Below are 15,971 nucleotides of genomic sequence, written 5' to 3' on the forward strand. Positions count from 1 at the left end.
AGCTATTATGACCCTGCCTTACTCTCTCAGGTGCATGTAAACAGTTCCATGGATTGTATTCCAGAAAGCCAGGCGGTGAAGGATAGAACTGGAGCCAATCTTTACACCCTTTAAAAGTAGTTATTTACAGAGATACACAATGCAAACATGTACCTTCTCACCTCAACCCCACAATTTCAGACTGTGTCTGTTTATACAGGTATGGTTAATGCCCACAAACTGTGTATAAGTAAACACAATTAACACACACTTAACAGATTCCATTCTCTCTCCTTAAATAACAATTGACTTTTATTTGTGCAACCAAAGTTTTGAAACAGATTGGATCAAAGACCTCTATATTCTGTACAAAGCATTATATTTCATGACACCCCTCTTCTAGGGCTCCTAACAATTTCTTTGTACGTCGTTTCTTTTCATAAAACAATTCGGCAGTTGATGACTTGCACCTACCCATTTGATTTAAGAGATTTCCTTTCTCTCCAGCATTTTCTCACACACTTTTCATAGTGTGTTCATTATTCCACAAGGAGTAATTATCTACATAATATTCAATGGGTGTTCTTTTTTCACTGCACCCATTGTACAGAATTTCACTTAAAATATTTGGCAAGTAGAATTGCATATCCACAACCTCCTCAACAAATAGTGTTTCAGCAGCCAAAGTACTTTCAACAAAACTTTTTGTGTTCTTAGCCTCCCAAGCTAAAGGACAACATTTCGCATTTTAACCCTTCTGAAATATTATGAAATTAGCTGCACTACCCATCAGGAAGAGTAGCATTGGAAGCATGCCTAAAAATGATTAGCCTCATACTCTTTGGGTCACCTAAGTATGCATTTATCCTGATTTAACTTTATGGGGTAGGTGTTGGCATAATGCTATTATCACTGGACTAGTATTCCAGGATACTCAGGGTAATTCTCTGGAGACTCAGGTTCGAATCCCACCATGGCAGATGGTAAAATTTAAATTAAAAAAACCTGGAATTAAAAGTCTGATAATAACCATGAAATCATTGCTGATTGTCATTAAACGCCCATCTGGTTCACTAATGTCCTATAGGGTAGGAAATCTGCTGCCTTTAGCTGATCTAGTCTAAATGTGACTCCAGACCCACAGCAATGTGGTTGACTCTTAAATGCCCTCTAAACAGGTCAATTAGGGATGAGCAATAAATGCTGGCCTAACCAGTGATGCCCACATCCCATGAACGAATAAAAAAAACTTGCTGAATGTTTTATTTGCCCTTAAAACATTCTCAAATTTAAGATCTTTCTCATAGTACTCAACAGCAACATGTCAAAACAAGTATCTGGCCTAGTCTGAGTACACAACTAATTCAACTGATCAATCAGCTTTATAACGGCTCTGTCACTTCTTCAGATGTCATCTTTCTGTAATGGTCTGGTATGGTTAATCAGGATGGGAGTAACATTCATCACATAGTGTTGTTGATTTGAAGTTATTCTAGACCGACTTCCCTTAATATCTAAACCAATATATTCAAAAGCCCACAAACATGAATCCCAATTTTAAATTCCTCTGTAATCATATCTCAAATTCCACAGTACCAACCCATAAGAAATCATCAATATGTATCATGAAGATGCTTGGAAATTATGAGACCAATAAAACATTGTGGGATCTGTTTTCACATGATCAGAACCTATTTTCAACAAAATAGATCTCAATGAAAAGCATCGCAGCATGCTGGCATCATTCAAGCCATAGATGCATTTGTTTAGTCTCCATAGTTTTGCTTCTGTATCTAACGTCTGTACCACCCAGTCACTCTTCAAAAGCCCTAGCAACAAGCCTCACTTTGCCTTTTAATCCCATTTGCAAGGACTTTTTCAGTACACACCCAACTATGTGACAAAGTTGGTTGGCCCTTATCGGATACTTCAGAATAAACTTCAAACTCTCTCCAACTACCGTTGTCTCTTTATTTTGCCTCTGTTATTATTTATCCTCAAGCTTATTGGCAGCCACCAAAACTTCAAGGTCATGAGAGCTCCTGCCACTAGCCCTGCTGTGAGATGGCCCTGCGACTTTTATTTCATTATCGAATCTATTCAGTTACAGCCTCTACTTACACTTTTATGTCTGTTCGGACAGCTACCATGAGATCTCCCTCTTGTACTGTTAGAGAGTCAGTATGGGATCATTTTCTGTTGTAAGAATCACTATTAATACTTGGACTGCACTTTCTTACTTCCCACTCTCTCTCCAGTCCATGGACCTCGCTTCTTGGCTGTCAACCTGAACAACCATACCAGTAGCTTTTCATGCATGTCCCATGATTGTCACATCCATCCATTCACTAGACTCCTCTGGAATACATGTCACCCAAGTACACACTCTGGGCAATTGGCCTTTGGACGCGATAGTTCTGTATATCACATCACATCAACTGCTCAGAGTCTGAGATTTTGTAATTAATTTCCGATTAATCATGAGGAATTGAACCCTAACAGTTTGATTGACCTGTTTGATGTGTTATTTTACCATCATGATCTATTACCTTACCAAACTCTTTCCATTCCCATTGGCCCTCTCTTTTATAATACACCAAATCTCCTGATTTGAAGTCTGTCTCAGATCCTCTAATACCATGCCTCAGCCCTCTCCAGGTTTTCTCTGAAAACTGAGCCTTGATGAAAATCTGTCTGCCTGCATGTAAAGCATTCAAACCTGCAGAAAATTGGAACTAATTATAGTAACTTCTAGTGCAGGAGGACTATCACACAGAACAGAAGGCAATTTGGGATTTTAGCAAAAGCCTACTTAATAGGGATGATACCCTCCAACTATCTGGAGTGAATGCTTTGCATGAACTGCCTAAACTAAGGTGGTTGTCAACTTGCAGCTTAGTTGATCAGCTAAAATTTTATGCAGGATTTCATCAATCACTGCATGATTCACTTTTGCAGTGTCCATTAGTGAAAAGACTGTGGTTGTGGCTGCGGATTTCATAACCATAGTGTTCATATTTTCACACACACCTCTGAACTCATCATTATCAAACTTCCTCTCCACCCCCCACACCCCCCCCCCCCCCCCCCCCCCCCCCCCCACCCATGAGAGATTCTGCTGCTGCCCCAAATTGGATTTCCGGTATCCGCAGTTTTTTGCTTTTTTTTCCCCACTCCCTGTCTATTTCTCCATGATTTTTGATTGCACTTCAAATATATTTATTTGGATGTGAAGCACTTTGGGATGCCCTAACGTTGTGGAAAGTGCTACATAAATGCAAGTCTCTCTTTCCTTCCATGTGAGAACTGCATTTCTAACATATTTTGATTTGACTTCCACAACAGAGTTGTCAGCATTTTATCTAAAATCAATTTCTTCAATTTGACACAAAACCAAAAACAAAAAGGTACATGTACAACAAACACAATATGACGCCAATTTAATAATGCACCATAATGTTTAGATGCGTGGTTACATCGTGGTTGTTGCTGTCAGGAAATCTAACATATGAGGGAGCATTTATAGGTGTCAGATGGGCATTGGTCATTAGCAGTATATGTTTTGGCATAATTATTTTCTGTGCATCTTGCAGATGTTTAGAATTTAATCTCTTGCCACTTTTAACCAATGGTATCCTTCTCTGGGAAAGAAAGAAATTCTTGCTGAAATGTAAAAGTGTAAGAAGGATTGCAATTAATATTTGGTGAGGGATCTTGGATTTTCAGAGTGGTGATAAGTTATACTTAGTGACAGGTTTGTGCCGGGGTTAACTTTCAGCTGAGGTAAGTATGGAGCAGGTCATGTCACAAATCATCCGGTGATTGCTCCATGATTACCCTGTGACATTGTATAGTTGATATCCATTTTAATTACAATTTCCAGGCTTAATTTGAACAAGGTTAGACAAGCTGTACATCATTTTATTTAGGGTGGTCTCCACTACAATTAGGCACTGTGACAAGAGTATTTTAATATGTTCAATTTATTTAAATTTATGCGGAAAGAATGTAATGTAATTTCTTATTTTGGGAACGAATTATTTTCCTTTTGTGGAGTTGGGGGCGAGGGGAAGGCATCTCCAACTTGACGGATGAACAACGGGCCATAACATGCACTCCTAACCTCAAGGTTATGGGTATGTTGTGTGTGTGCTCCCTCAGGCTCCTCCAATAAGTCCAACTGGTTCGGGACAAAGTGAAGCATCAGCAGATCTTGGAGGTCTACCACAGCAGGACAGTGTCAGTGACTTTTGAGCTGCCAGTGAAGGTTTCAAACGTTTCTCAATCATCCATCCTATGCCACCCAGCTATTGCCATTGATCCCTCTAGGTTCAACTGACCATGATTTCTGATTCCCATGATTTTCATCAGGCCTAATATCGCCTGTGTGGCTCATTGTCAAATTTTGTTCCACAATTCTGCTTGGTAAAGTGTCTTGGTATTTTTTATTTTACTGAAAACCCAATGCCAAAAGAAAGTTGGATGGGTTCTTAAAGAAAATAAACTTGCAAGGCTATGGGGATAGGATAGGGAAATGCGACTGACTAGATTGTTCTACAGAAAGCCAGCATGGACCCAAAGGGCCAAATGTCCTCCTTCTGTGTTGTAGTGACTCTATGACTCCATAAATTGTTGTTGCTGATTTCTGCAGAAAGAAATTCAAAGTCCACCACCACCACTACAGCAATGCTGGACACCAAAGACTAACAGAGATTTCAGTATACAGCTGATAACATCAGAACACGAACAGGCCTTTCAGTCCCTCAAGCCTGAACTGCCATTCAACTAGATCACGGCTGATGGGCAGAATCATCCCACATTTGCACTAACTACAGTAGCGGGCGGGGAGAACGATGTTTTACCCGCCGGAGGCAATACCAAACCCGCCACATTAATTACGTGTTCCTCGGAAACACACCGTTTTGATGGTGGACGGGTTCTCATTCGCCCGCCACGCCACCTCATCACGCCAGGCGCCACATTTAAAGGGCAGCTGTGCACACACCTCTCAGTGCTTCCAACCAGGAGTGCTGCACAGAAACAGGACAGCCTCAAAAGGAAAAACAGACTGCACCCCCCTCCCCCCCCCACCCCACCGGATTAGCGACACCTCCCTCAAGCAACTTTTGGACGCTGTGGAGGCCCGCCATGATGTCCTCTACTCCCTGCTGTGACCACAGGAGAGGCCGCAGCATCACCAATCCAGCTTGGGAGGCATTGGCAGCAGTGGTCAGCACCAATGCCCTGCAAAACAGGACAACCACCCAGTGCCGCTACAGGATGAATGGTCTCATCCATTCCGCCAGGGTAACTCACTCTTCTCATCACTCTCGACTCACACACTCACAAACCCATCACACATCCACGGGGATCTCACACCTCAAGGGACAACACCACTAACTCTCTCACACACCCTCACATCTCCATCAGGCTCATATCCTCTGGAGCTTGCATCCTCATCCTGTCCATGGCTCTGCTCACCACACAAACATCCCACGCAGAGCCATGTGTCCTGCTCACACCCTCTCCATCTGTCTCCATGAAGGAGAAGCCTGCTCACACCAGCAGAGAGAGGTCCCAGACCGGGGGGTGGAGAGGCCCACATTAGGCCCCTCACTCACTTTGAGGAGCATGCCAACACGCTGACTGGTGAGGACATGGGCTGTGCCTGCAGTTGGCGGTGAACACCCTCATTAGGATCCTGCACCACAACATCCCTCTCTCAATGCAAATGCGAATGTGCTCTCTCTCTCTCCTGCTTTTGACTGTGCTGCCATGCACTTTAGTTTTTATTCATTCATGGGATGTGGGCATCGCTGACTATGCCAGCATTTATTGCTCATCCTTAACTGCCCTTGTTCAGAAGGCATTTAAGAATCAATCACATTGCTGTGGGTCTGGAGTCACATGTAGGCCAGACCAGGTAAGGTCAGCAGATTTCCTTTCCTAAAGGATATTAGTGAATCAGATGAGTTTTTACAACAATCGGCAATGGTTTCATGGTCATCGTCCTTTTGGGACGTTTAATTCCAGATTTTTATTGAATTCAAATTCCACCTTCTGCCATGGCGGGTTTTGAACTCAGGTCCCCAGGGCATTACCCTGGCTCTCCGGATTACTCGTCCAGTGATAATACCACGACGCAATCACCTCCCTCCCCCCTCTCTACTTTGGTTCACGGGGAGCTCTGCCAAGCGACTGATGCCCCCAGCCAGCCGGTCCCTCAGCAACATCCGTGTCCTCACCTCCAGCCAACAGGACACCTCCTTCATTGAAGAGCTGGAAATAAGCAGCCTGGAAGACCCATCACAGTGCTCACCCACACCCTCCACCAGCGCAGAGACACACACCTCAATCTAAAGCAGCCTCAGGTTCACACTCTGGTGGTCACTGCACGGACATGTGTCCGCAGCAGGAGGAGAGAGGTTCAGCCAAGCTTCCCGTCACTCGGATGACTGCTAGGGAACAGGCATTTTGTGAGGTCTGAGTCAGAAGATGAGCCTCTGGATTCGATCTACCAACTCATCCTGAACAGCCAGCGGAAGGCAAGGGTATCATCATGCAGATCTGTTCGAAGCCCTCAACAGGTTGGCTCCCAAGTCAGAGAAGTGCATCCACCTGCACTCTGATGCAGTGGTGCCCACATGTGCGTATATGGAGGTCTCCATGGGAAGAATGGCGGACGCCATGGAGACCCTGGTCCAGCAGAATGTGGAGATGTGTACAGGCCTGCACTCCATCGCAGGAACCATGGGTGGGTTCCTACAGTGGCAACGCGAGGGGGAAACAGGGCACCTCGACCTCCCCTCCAGGTGCTCCTTCCCCTCAACAAGTCAGGCCAGGGATCCCAGGCAACTGAAGGGAGGAGGGGCAGCAGCTGGACACCCCTGGGTCATCCACTCAGGAATCCCAGAGGCTGTCCACTCCCTCCGAGTCCCCTTTGCCTGTGACCCCCCTCAACATCATCCTCGGTCCCCACAGAGGGAGCAGCTGGTCAACGAGTGATTCTGGAGAGAGATGTGCGTCTGTGGCAGGGCTTTTCCAAGCCTCGTGCAAGCACTCTCCTCCACACACAGAGCCTTCCCATATCACACACACCTCAATGTCCTGAGTGTTTTCAATGCTGCCTGCTAGGGTTTGCTTTCAGTTGATCACTTGAGCTGACCTGCATCTCCACCCACCCACTGAACACACACCCTTGAAGCACCTGATCTCGCCCACCACGACTCTCGTTTCACTTTCGACTTAGCACAGTAGTGATTCAGTTCTTCATTCATTCTCCCGTCCTTTCCCCTCCCACAGTCAGCCAATTCATTTCCCCCATCACTGTTTCCCCCCCCCAGCATCACCTCCCACCTCCCCTCCGTGACCTACCAGCCACAACCCTTTTCCTTCGGCGATGTCCAGGTGAAAGTGCACATTCCTTTCTGCCCTGAAAATCCCACCCCCATCCATATTAACCTCCCTGACGCCCTCTTCCCCACCCCCAAGGTCTGTGTCTGCCTCCGAGTCCCCTCCAAGCACCCTCACCATCCCTTCTACCGCTACCGTTGAACACTGAGTCTCTCACCCTACCACCTCATTCTGCCCTCCGTCATTCTCACCATTCCCTCATACCACGCTCACCCTCAGTTTGCTCCCCAGGAGGCAGTCATGGACACATCAGAGCCCTCCCATGCACGTTCACGTGGACATTCCCTTGACTGGACCCTTCCTCCGTCCGGACACCAACCCCACCTCCCGCCCCCGATTAGTCCTTCCCCCTGCTTGACTCCTTCGGACAACTTTACTTCTTCCATCACCATTAGTCCTTCCCCGCCTCCCGACTCTTTCCTCCAGCCTTACTTCTTCCTCCAGTCTTACTCATTTCTCCTTTGGACACCCACAGTGCTGTTAGGGAGGGAGTTCCATGACTCAGCGACAGTGAAAGAATGTCAATATATTTCCAAGTCAGGATGGTGAGTGACTTGAAGAGGAACTTCCAGGTGGTAGTGTTCCCATCGATCTGCTTCCCTTGTCCTAGATGGTAGCGGTTGTGGGTTTGGAAGGTGCTGTCTAAGGAGCCTTGAAGAATTCCTGCAGTGCATCTTGTAGATGGTACACACGGCTGTTACTGTGCATCGGTGGTGGAGGGAGTGAATGTTTGTGGATGTGGTGCCAATCAAGCAGGCTGCTTTGTCCTGAACAGTGCCAAGCTTCTTGAGTGTTGTGGGAGCTGCACTCATCTAGACAAGTGAGGAATATTCCATCACACTCCTGACCTGTGCCTTGTAGATGGTGGACAGGCTTTGGAGAGTCAGAAGGTGAGTTACTCATTGCAAGATTCCTAACCTCTGACCTGCTCTTGTAGCCACAGTATTTATATGGCTAGCCCAGTTCAGTTTCTGATCAATGGTAACCCCCAGCATGTTGATAGTGAGGGATTCAGTGATGGTAATGCCATTGAATGTCAAGGGGTGATGGATAGATTCTCTCGTGTTGGATATGGTCATTACCTGGCACTTGTGTGGCGTGAATGTTACTTGCCATTTGTCAGCCCAAGCCTGGATATTGTCAAGGTCTTGTTGCATTTGGACATGGACTGCTTCAGTGTCTGAGGAGTCGCGAATTGTGCTGAACATTGTGTAATCATCAATGAACATCTCCACTTCTGACCTTATGATGGAAGGAAGGTCATTGATGAAGCAGCTGAAGACGGTTGGGCCTAGGACACTACCCTGAGGAACTCTTGCAGTGATGCCCTGGAGCTGAGATGACTAACCTCCAACAACCACAACCACCTTCCTTTGTGTTAGGTATAACTCCAACCAGAGGAGAGTTCTCCTCCTGATTCCCATTGACTCCTGTTTTGCTAGGGCTCCTTGATGCCACACCTTGTCAAATGCGACCGTGATGTCATGGGCAGTCACTCTCACCTCATTTAGGGAGTTCAGCTCTTTTGTGCATGTTTGAACCAAGGCTGTAATGAGGTCAGTAGCTGAGTGGCCCTGGCGGAACTCAAGCTGGGCATCAGTGAGCAGGTTATTGCTAAGCAGGTGCTCTGTTGATGAACACTTCCATTACTTAACTGATGATCGAGAGTAGACTGATGGGGCAGTAATTGGCCGTGTTGGATTTGTCCTGCTTTTTGTATACAGGACATACCTTTTCCACATAGCCAGATGGATGCCAGAGTTGTAGTTGTACTGGAACAGCTTGGCTATGGGCACGGCAAGCTCTGGAGAACAAGTCTTCAGTACTATTGCCAAAACATTGTCAGGACCCTTAGCTTTTGCAGTATCCAGTGCCTTCAGCCATTTCTTGATATCACATGGAATGAATTGAATTGGCTGAAGACTTGCATCTGTGATGCTGGGGACCTCTGGAGGAGGCCGAGATAGATCACTCACTTGGCACTTCTGGCTGAAGTTTGTAGCAAATGCTTCAGCTGTATCTTTTGCACTGATGTGCTGGGCTCCCCCATCATTGAGGATGGGGATCTTTGTGGAGACTCCTCCTCCAGTGAGTTGTTTAATTGTCCACCACCATTCACGACTGGATGTGGCAGGACTGCAGAGCTTAGATCTGATCCACTGGTTGTGGGATCGCTTAGCCACGTCTATCAGTTGCTGCTCCTGGCATGCCCTCCTGCACTCTTCATTGATCTTCCAAGTCTGACAAGAACACACTCAAGAAGAGTTGTAAAGCCTCCTGGCATATTGAATCTGTAATGTCAGAGACTTGAACGATGATGATGTAGTATGTAAATATGAATGTAAAAAATGTAGATGAACACTTGGGGGAGATGTAGTATTAGTGTTTGTGAGGATTAATGTGTGGGACTATGTAACTAGCACCTCCCATAATGATGATGTAAGAGAACACATGACTAGGAGAGGAGAGGGAGAATATTCATTGCTTCAGCAGTGTAACACCCAGTCATGGATATAGTTCAGTTGCATAAAATAAACCAATTGTTATTTGAACATACCAATGTCTCAGTAATCATTCCAAAGCTGGACCTAGCTCTAACTTCAAGGTTAAGCCTCTTTTATCTGCATGTCCCAGAGGAAACAGTTTCCACCCCAAAAATTCTTTACATATCTTAACCACTTCAATCAGTTCATCCTTTAATCGCCTATACTCAAGGAAATGCATGCCTAGTCTATGCAACCTGTCTTTATAAGTTAACCCTTTTAGCCCTGGTATCATTCTAAAGCATCTGCATTGCAACCCCTCACAAGGCCTTCCTGAGGTGCAGTGCCCTCATGCTGACATCATCCATTTAAATAAAAATTCTTGGCAGCCATGGTAACTGCTGTTTCTGGGCACATTGCCCCAGGCTGTTAGAGGAATTTAGAATCAGAACAAGCTCGTGGGACCGAATGGTCCACACCTGCTCATGTGAATTGAGCACACCAGACCAGAAAACTCCCTGAAGGAGCAATTGCCACCTTCCTGAATCAAATTTACACGGGATTGTGGCTCACTCACTAATAAAACTTAAATGTGTGAGAATAAAATATTCTAATAACAGGCTGTTTTTATGGTCCCACGAGCGCAGGGGCTGGATCGCGAACTCAGAGTTTCCATAAACTGAGCAGCCTAGCTCTTCTTCCGTGAGTAAAGACAACCCATTTTTGATGCAGGAAGCAGGAAAAACTGACAATAATTCATTCACAGGATGTGGGTATCACTGGCAAGGCCAGCATTTATCACCAATCCCTAAATAACTTTACTTTGCCAGGCCATTTCAGAGGCCAGTTAAGACCAGGGCCTGGGTTTTTCTGAGGTGGCGGGGTACTGCCACCAGGGCCAAAATCGAGGGGGAGAGCCTGGGTTGCATTTTACAGGCCAATTAAGAATCGGTTGCTGGAGGAAGGCAACCTGGCCCACCCCCCCAACCAAGAACTGCCAGTCCAATCAGAGGGCCACAGCTCAGCAACCTCAGAGTGCCACCAGCTGTAGTGACCAATCTCAGGGCTGTACCCCAAGGGATAAGAGCACATCAATGGACGTGCGCCCTCACAACCAAGTAACTGGTGTCTAGGGGTGCCAGGGGCAGTCAGATAGGCCTCAGCAAGGTCATGGAGGGTAGGGTCACTTAGATCAGACAGTGCCAATGCTGTGGAGGTGCCCTTGGTGAGTCAAATCATGTCAAAAAAGGGGCACCAAGCCCCACAGCCAACTGGGAGGTCACTAAAAATTACCCGGTGGTAGAGGGTCCCCACCTGCTGTTAAAATGCTGTAGAGTCTGGGAACCGCCCTTAATCGGTTGCTTAAGCAGCTCCATTGAGCAATGGATGGGCTGTCTGTCATATTTTCTGTCAAAATGGCAGTGGAAAGACATCAGCCATGCCATGTCTTGTCTTCCCGACCCACTTTTCCAGCCTTCCCACCTCTGACCCCAGCCTCAAAGGGCCTGGAAATTCCCAGCCACATTGCTCTATATCTGGAGTGCTATGTAGGCCAAGCCAGGTAAGGAGAGCAGATTAATATAAAAGCAAAATGCTGCGGATGCTGGAAATCTGAAATAAAAACAGAAAGTGCTGGAAAAACTCAGCTGGTCTGAAGAAGAGTCAAACGAACTCACGAAGGTACCTCTGTTTCTCTCTCCATGCATGAGATTTTCCAGCATTTGCTGTTTTTATTAAGGAGAGAAAATTTCCTTCCCTAAAGAACATTAATGAACCAAATGGATTTTTATGACAATCCGATAGTTACATGGTCACTGTTACTGATAATAGGCTTTAATTTCCAGGTTTCTTTATGAACAAATTTCAAATCCTCAGCTGTCATGGTGAAACTTGAATTCCTGTCACCAGATTATTAGCCTGGTAACATAACCACTTTGCAACCATTCCCTCAAGTAGCACATGTTGCATTTTAAAGAACAGGAAAAGGCTATTTAGATTCAACAATCCTATCTCTTTTTGGAAGGTCTCATCTGCCTTGCACAACTTACCCCTCAATCCTTTCTTTGTCAAGATATTTTCTTTCCTGGCAACTTGCCCGATGAATCTACTACCCAGTATGTTAAAAAATTCTCTGCCTCATTTCCTCATTTATTTCAGTCTTGTGGTATTTTTTAATCCCTTTGCCTTAGACAGCAAATTGCTTGAATCAACTGTGGAGAATTCCCTTCAGAATTATAAAATTTTCAGTTAAATAACTTCTTAAGTCGCCTCTTTTCCCAAAGATATATATTTTTAAAAATCCTTTAACCTTTCCTAATAAATGTAATACCCAACACCCGGAATCATCCTTTCTCTGTGCTCTCGAGAGCAATAATCTCCTTCTTCTGGTTAGGTGAAGAGAATGGCACTCAGTGTGGAGGCTGATACAATCCCATGTAGCAATGGTACATTTTTTAAAAATGCACTCTATCTATCTCATTAATTTTAATTTGCTTGAAGGAACAATTTGCTGCATTTGTCCTGGTAATTGCCAATAAGCTGAATGATGACAGATTAATATAATATTTTGATAATGGTTCCCAAGCAAAGGCAAAGATTACAGGGATATCACCTGCATTTTAACAGTGTAAGGTTTTTACCTACTGCTGGAAGCATTTTTTTCAAATCAGCTATGTGTTTACTGAAACTGATAGGCCACAATTTTTTTCTTTTCAATGTTATTTATGTAGAGTTTCTGTGTGATGTTCATGAACAATGCTACCTAGCACCATACCTAACGAGTTGTCATGATCTAGAACACACTACCTGAAAAGATGGTAAAAGCAGACACAATTGTAGCTTTGAAAAGTTAACTGGATGTATACTTGAAAAGGAAAACTTTGCAGAGTTATGGAGACAGCGTGGGGCTGGGGGCACGGTGGGAGAAGGAATTAATTGGATAACTCTTTTTCTAAGAGCTGGCACATGTGTGATAGGCTGATTGACCTACTTCTGTGCTGTAAGATTCCATGAAGTGATTATAAAGGTATAGGGACTAACTGTTGGATCCTTGGTCACCAGCTTAGTTGGACTAATGGATCCAGTTGCACACTTGTTTCGAATGACCAAGTTGGTACCATGGGCATTGCAGATCAGTAGATATTTCTTATGTAGAACACATTCTATTTGTTTACAAAGGAACTCAGCAGCTACACTTGTCTATTTACAACTAAAACCCTGTCTCTACATTACAGACTCTTACTCTAGGTTGCTCACTACTGACTACAGACTACTAAGGTAGCCCATGCTACTCTGTCATTGAATAATAAGATCATGTGATCTTCTATTATAATGTTCTTCTTAAAGGTATGTTACACACAGATTACTACATTCCTTCCCCTTTACTCAGAAATATGTTTTAAAGTTACAATTACAATTTTTCTCAAAATATCAAGTTATTTACACAGATAAGTAATTTACAAATTCAGTCTTTCTGGGGGGTTCCTTATGCGTGTAGAATGTCACAGCTCTACAGCTTCAGATGCTTTGTCAGGAACCTGCTTTTCTGATGTTGTCCAAACATCAGGTTCTTTGGTGAGCATCTGCAAATCTGTTTCCTCAACTCTTGCAGGTACAGTCGGTCCTTCAGACACATCTGTACTCAGTTGAGTTCTTTCAACAGGAGATGTTGATGCAGCCATGAACACTGAAGGAATCATTTCCTGATACTTTGTTTCTCTCCTCCTTCTATGATCCATATGTCCACGTATGATTTGATTTTCTTCTTTCACATAGTAAGAAAGAGGTTCAGTAACTGCACTTATCTCACCTGATAACCAATTAGGTCCTTCATCAAATTTTTTCACATATACTGCCTTTCCTACGATAAACTTTCTGTCATGGCTACGCCAGTCACGTACAATTTTCTGACTTCTCTGACACCTTTCCACCTTCCCCCCTAAATTTGGCATTGCTGAGCTCAATCTCATTCTGTGACAGCAATTCATCAACAATTCCTCAGGTGTGACACCTGTTGTCGTGTGAGGGGTGGTTCTATAATGGAAAATAAAACGTGCTAACCTGGTCGCTATGGAGTGTCCAGTTAATTTCTTCATACCATTTTTGAACCGCTCGCTTGGCCAACCCATTTGAGGAAGGGTGGTACGGTGAAGTTTTTACATGAGTAATACTGTTGAGGCTGATAAACCGATGAAGCTCAGTACTTGTAAATGCTGTGCCGTTGTCTGATACAATCATTTCTGGTAGTCTGTTGATGGCGAAACTTTGTGGTAGCTTGTCAATTGCAGTAGAAGATGTTGGTGACTTTATGTCATATATGTCGATGCATTTTGAGTGAGCATCAACAATAAGGAGAAACATTGTTCCCATTAAAGGTCCCACATAGTCAATATGCAATTGTACCCATGGCCACTGCCACGATATAACGGACCTGCTGGAGGTAACTTTTGCACTTGCTGACACTGCAAACAACTCCTCACTAAGCTCTCTATTTCTCCATCCATTCCAGACCACCACAGATAGCTGTGTGCTATCGTCTTCATTTTGGGAAATTCCTGGATGTGCACAATGTAATTCAGTTAACAAAGGGTTTTATCTGTATGGAGGAACAATTACTGTAGCTCCCCACAATAAGACACTATCCTGGTTGGTTATCTCATATCTTCTATGAAAATACGGTTTCATTTCGTCAGATTCCTGTTCCTGTGACCAACGGTGAGGAACTTGATCTCGTACTTTGGATAAGACTGGGTCTCGACATGTCCAATCTCTGATCTGTCGAGCACATACTGGTGCTGAATCAAAGAAGTTCAATAATGAAACGAGTTCTTGAGGAACTGGAACATCTTCATTGTTTTCTTTCAAAATAAAATGACTAAGTGCATCAGCATTTGCAATCTGATTTCCAGGCCTGTGAATGAAAGTATATTCATACGCTGCCAGAATCAATGCCCATCTCTATATTCTTGCTGAGGCTATGAGTGGTATAGCCTTGTACTTGCTGAGCAATCCTAGCAAAGGCTTATGGTCTGAAATGATAGTAAAATGGTGACTGTGTATATTCTGGTGACATATTTTGACACCAAAGATGATTGACAGGCCTTCTTTTTCTACCTGGGAGTATCCTTGAGCATTCTTGATACATCTCCAATAGGCCGTTCTGAGCCATTGTCCATTCGATGGGAGAGCACTGCTCCCGCTCTATAAGGAGATGCGTCACATGTCAAAACAAACTACTTTCTTTGTTCAAAATGTACTAATAGGGTGGATGAATGAAACAGCTGTTTCATTTTTGTGAAAGCTTCTTCCTGTGGTGTTTGCCAAGACCAACATTGGTCTTTCTTGAGTAGGTAATACAAGGATGCCAGTTCTGTTGACAAATTAGGCAAAAAGCGTCCAAAATAACTGATCATCCCCAAGAATGATTTGAGCTGGGAGGTGTTCCATGGTGCTGGTGCCTCTCTAATGGCTCTCACTTTTGCTTCAGCTGGGTGGAGGCCCTGTGACCTAAATAGACTAACTCTTTCACTTGGAATGTGCACTTTTTTTTTAAATGCACTTCCACCTGTGAAAAACACTTCAAAACTCCTTCCAAGTTTGCCAAATGTTCCTTTTCAGTGAGTCCTATCACTAGAATGTCACCTAAATAAACTACAACATGAGGCAATCCCTGCAGTAAACTTTCCATTGCTCTCTGGAATATGGCACATGCAGAGGATACACCAAAAGGCAACCGGGTACAAATTGGTACAACCCTTTGTGTGTATTAATTGTGGCAACCTTCTGGGAGGCCTTGTCTAACTCCAATTGTTGATAAGCATGGCTCATATCAAGCTTCGTATAGGCAGTTCTACCTGCCAACTTAGTATACATGTCTTCAATTTTTGGTATAGGTGTCTATCCAACTTAGCCACTTTATTGACAGTCAATTGTAGTCTCCACAATTTCGAACACCTTGGTCAGGCTTAAGTACAGGGACTATTGATACTGCCCATTCCGAGAACTACACAGGTTGTATCACTCCCAGTTTCTCTAATCTGTCCATTTCGGCATCTACCTTTTCCCACATTGTATAAGGTACTGGTCTTGCCTTCATAA

Source organism: Carcharodon carcharias, chromosome 11 (assembly GCF_017639515.1).
Source record: "Carcharodon carcharias isolate sCarCar2 chromosome 11, sCarCar2.pri, whole genome shotgun sequence".
In the NCBI taxonomy this organism is placed as follows: Eukaryota; Metazoa; Chordata; class Chondrichthyes; order Lamniformes; family Lamnidae; genus Carcharodon; species Carcharodon carcharias.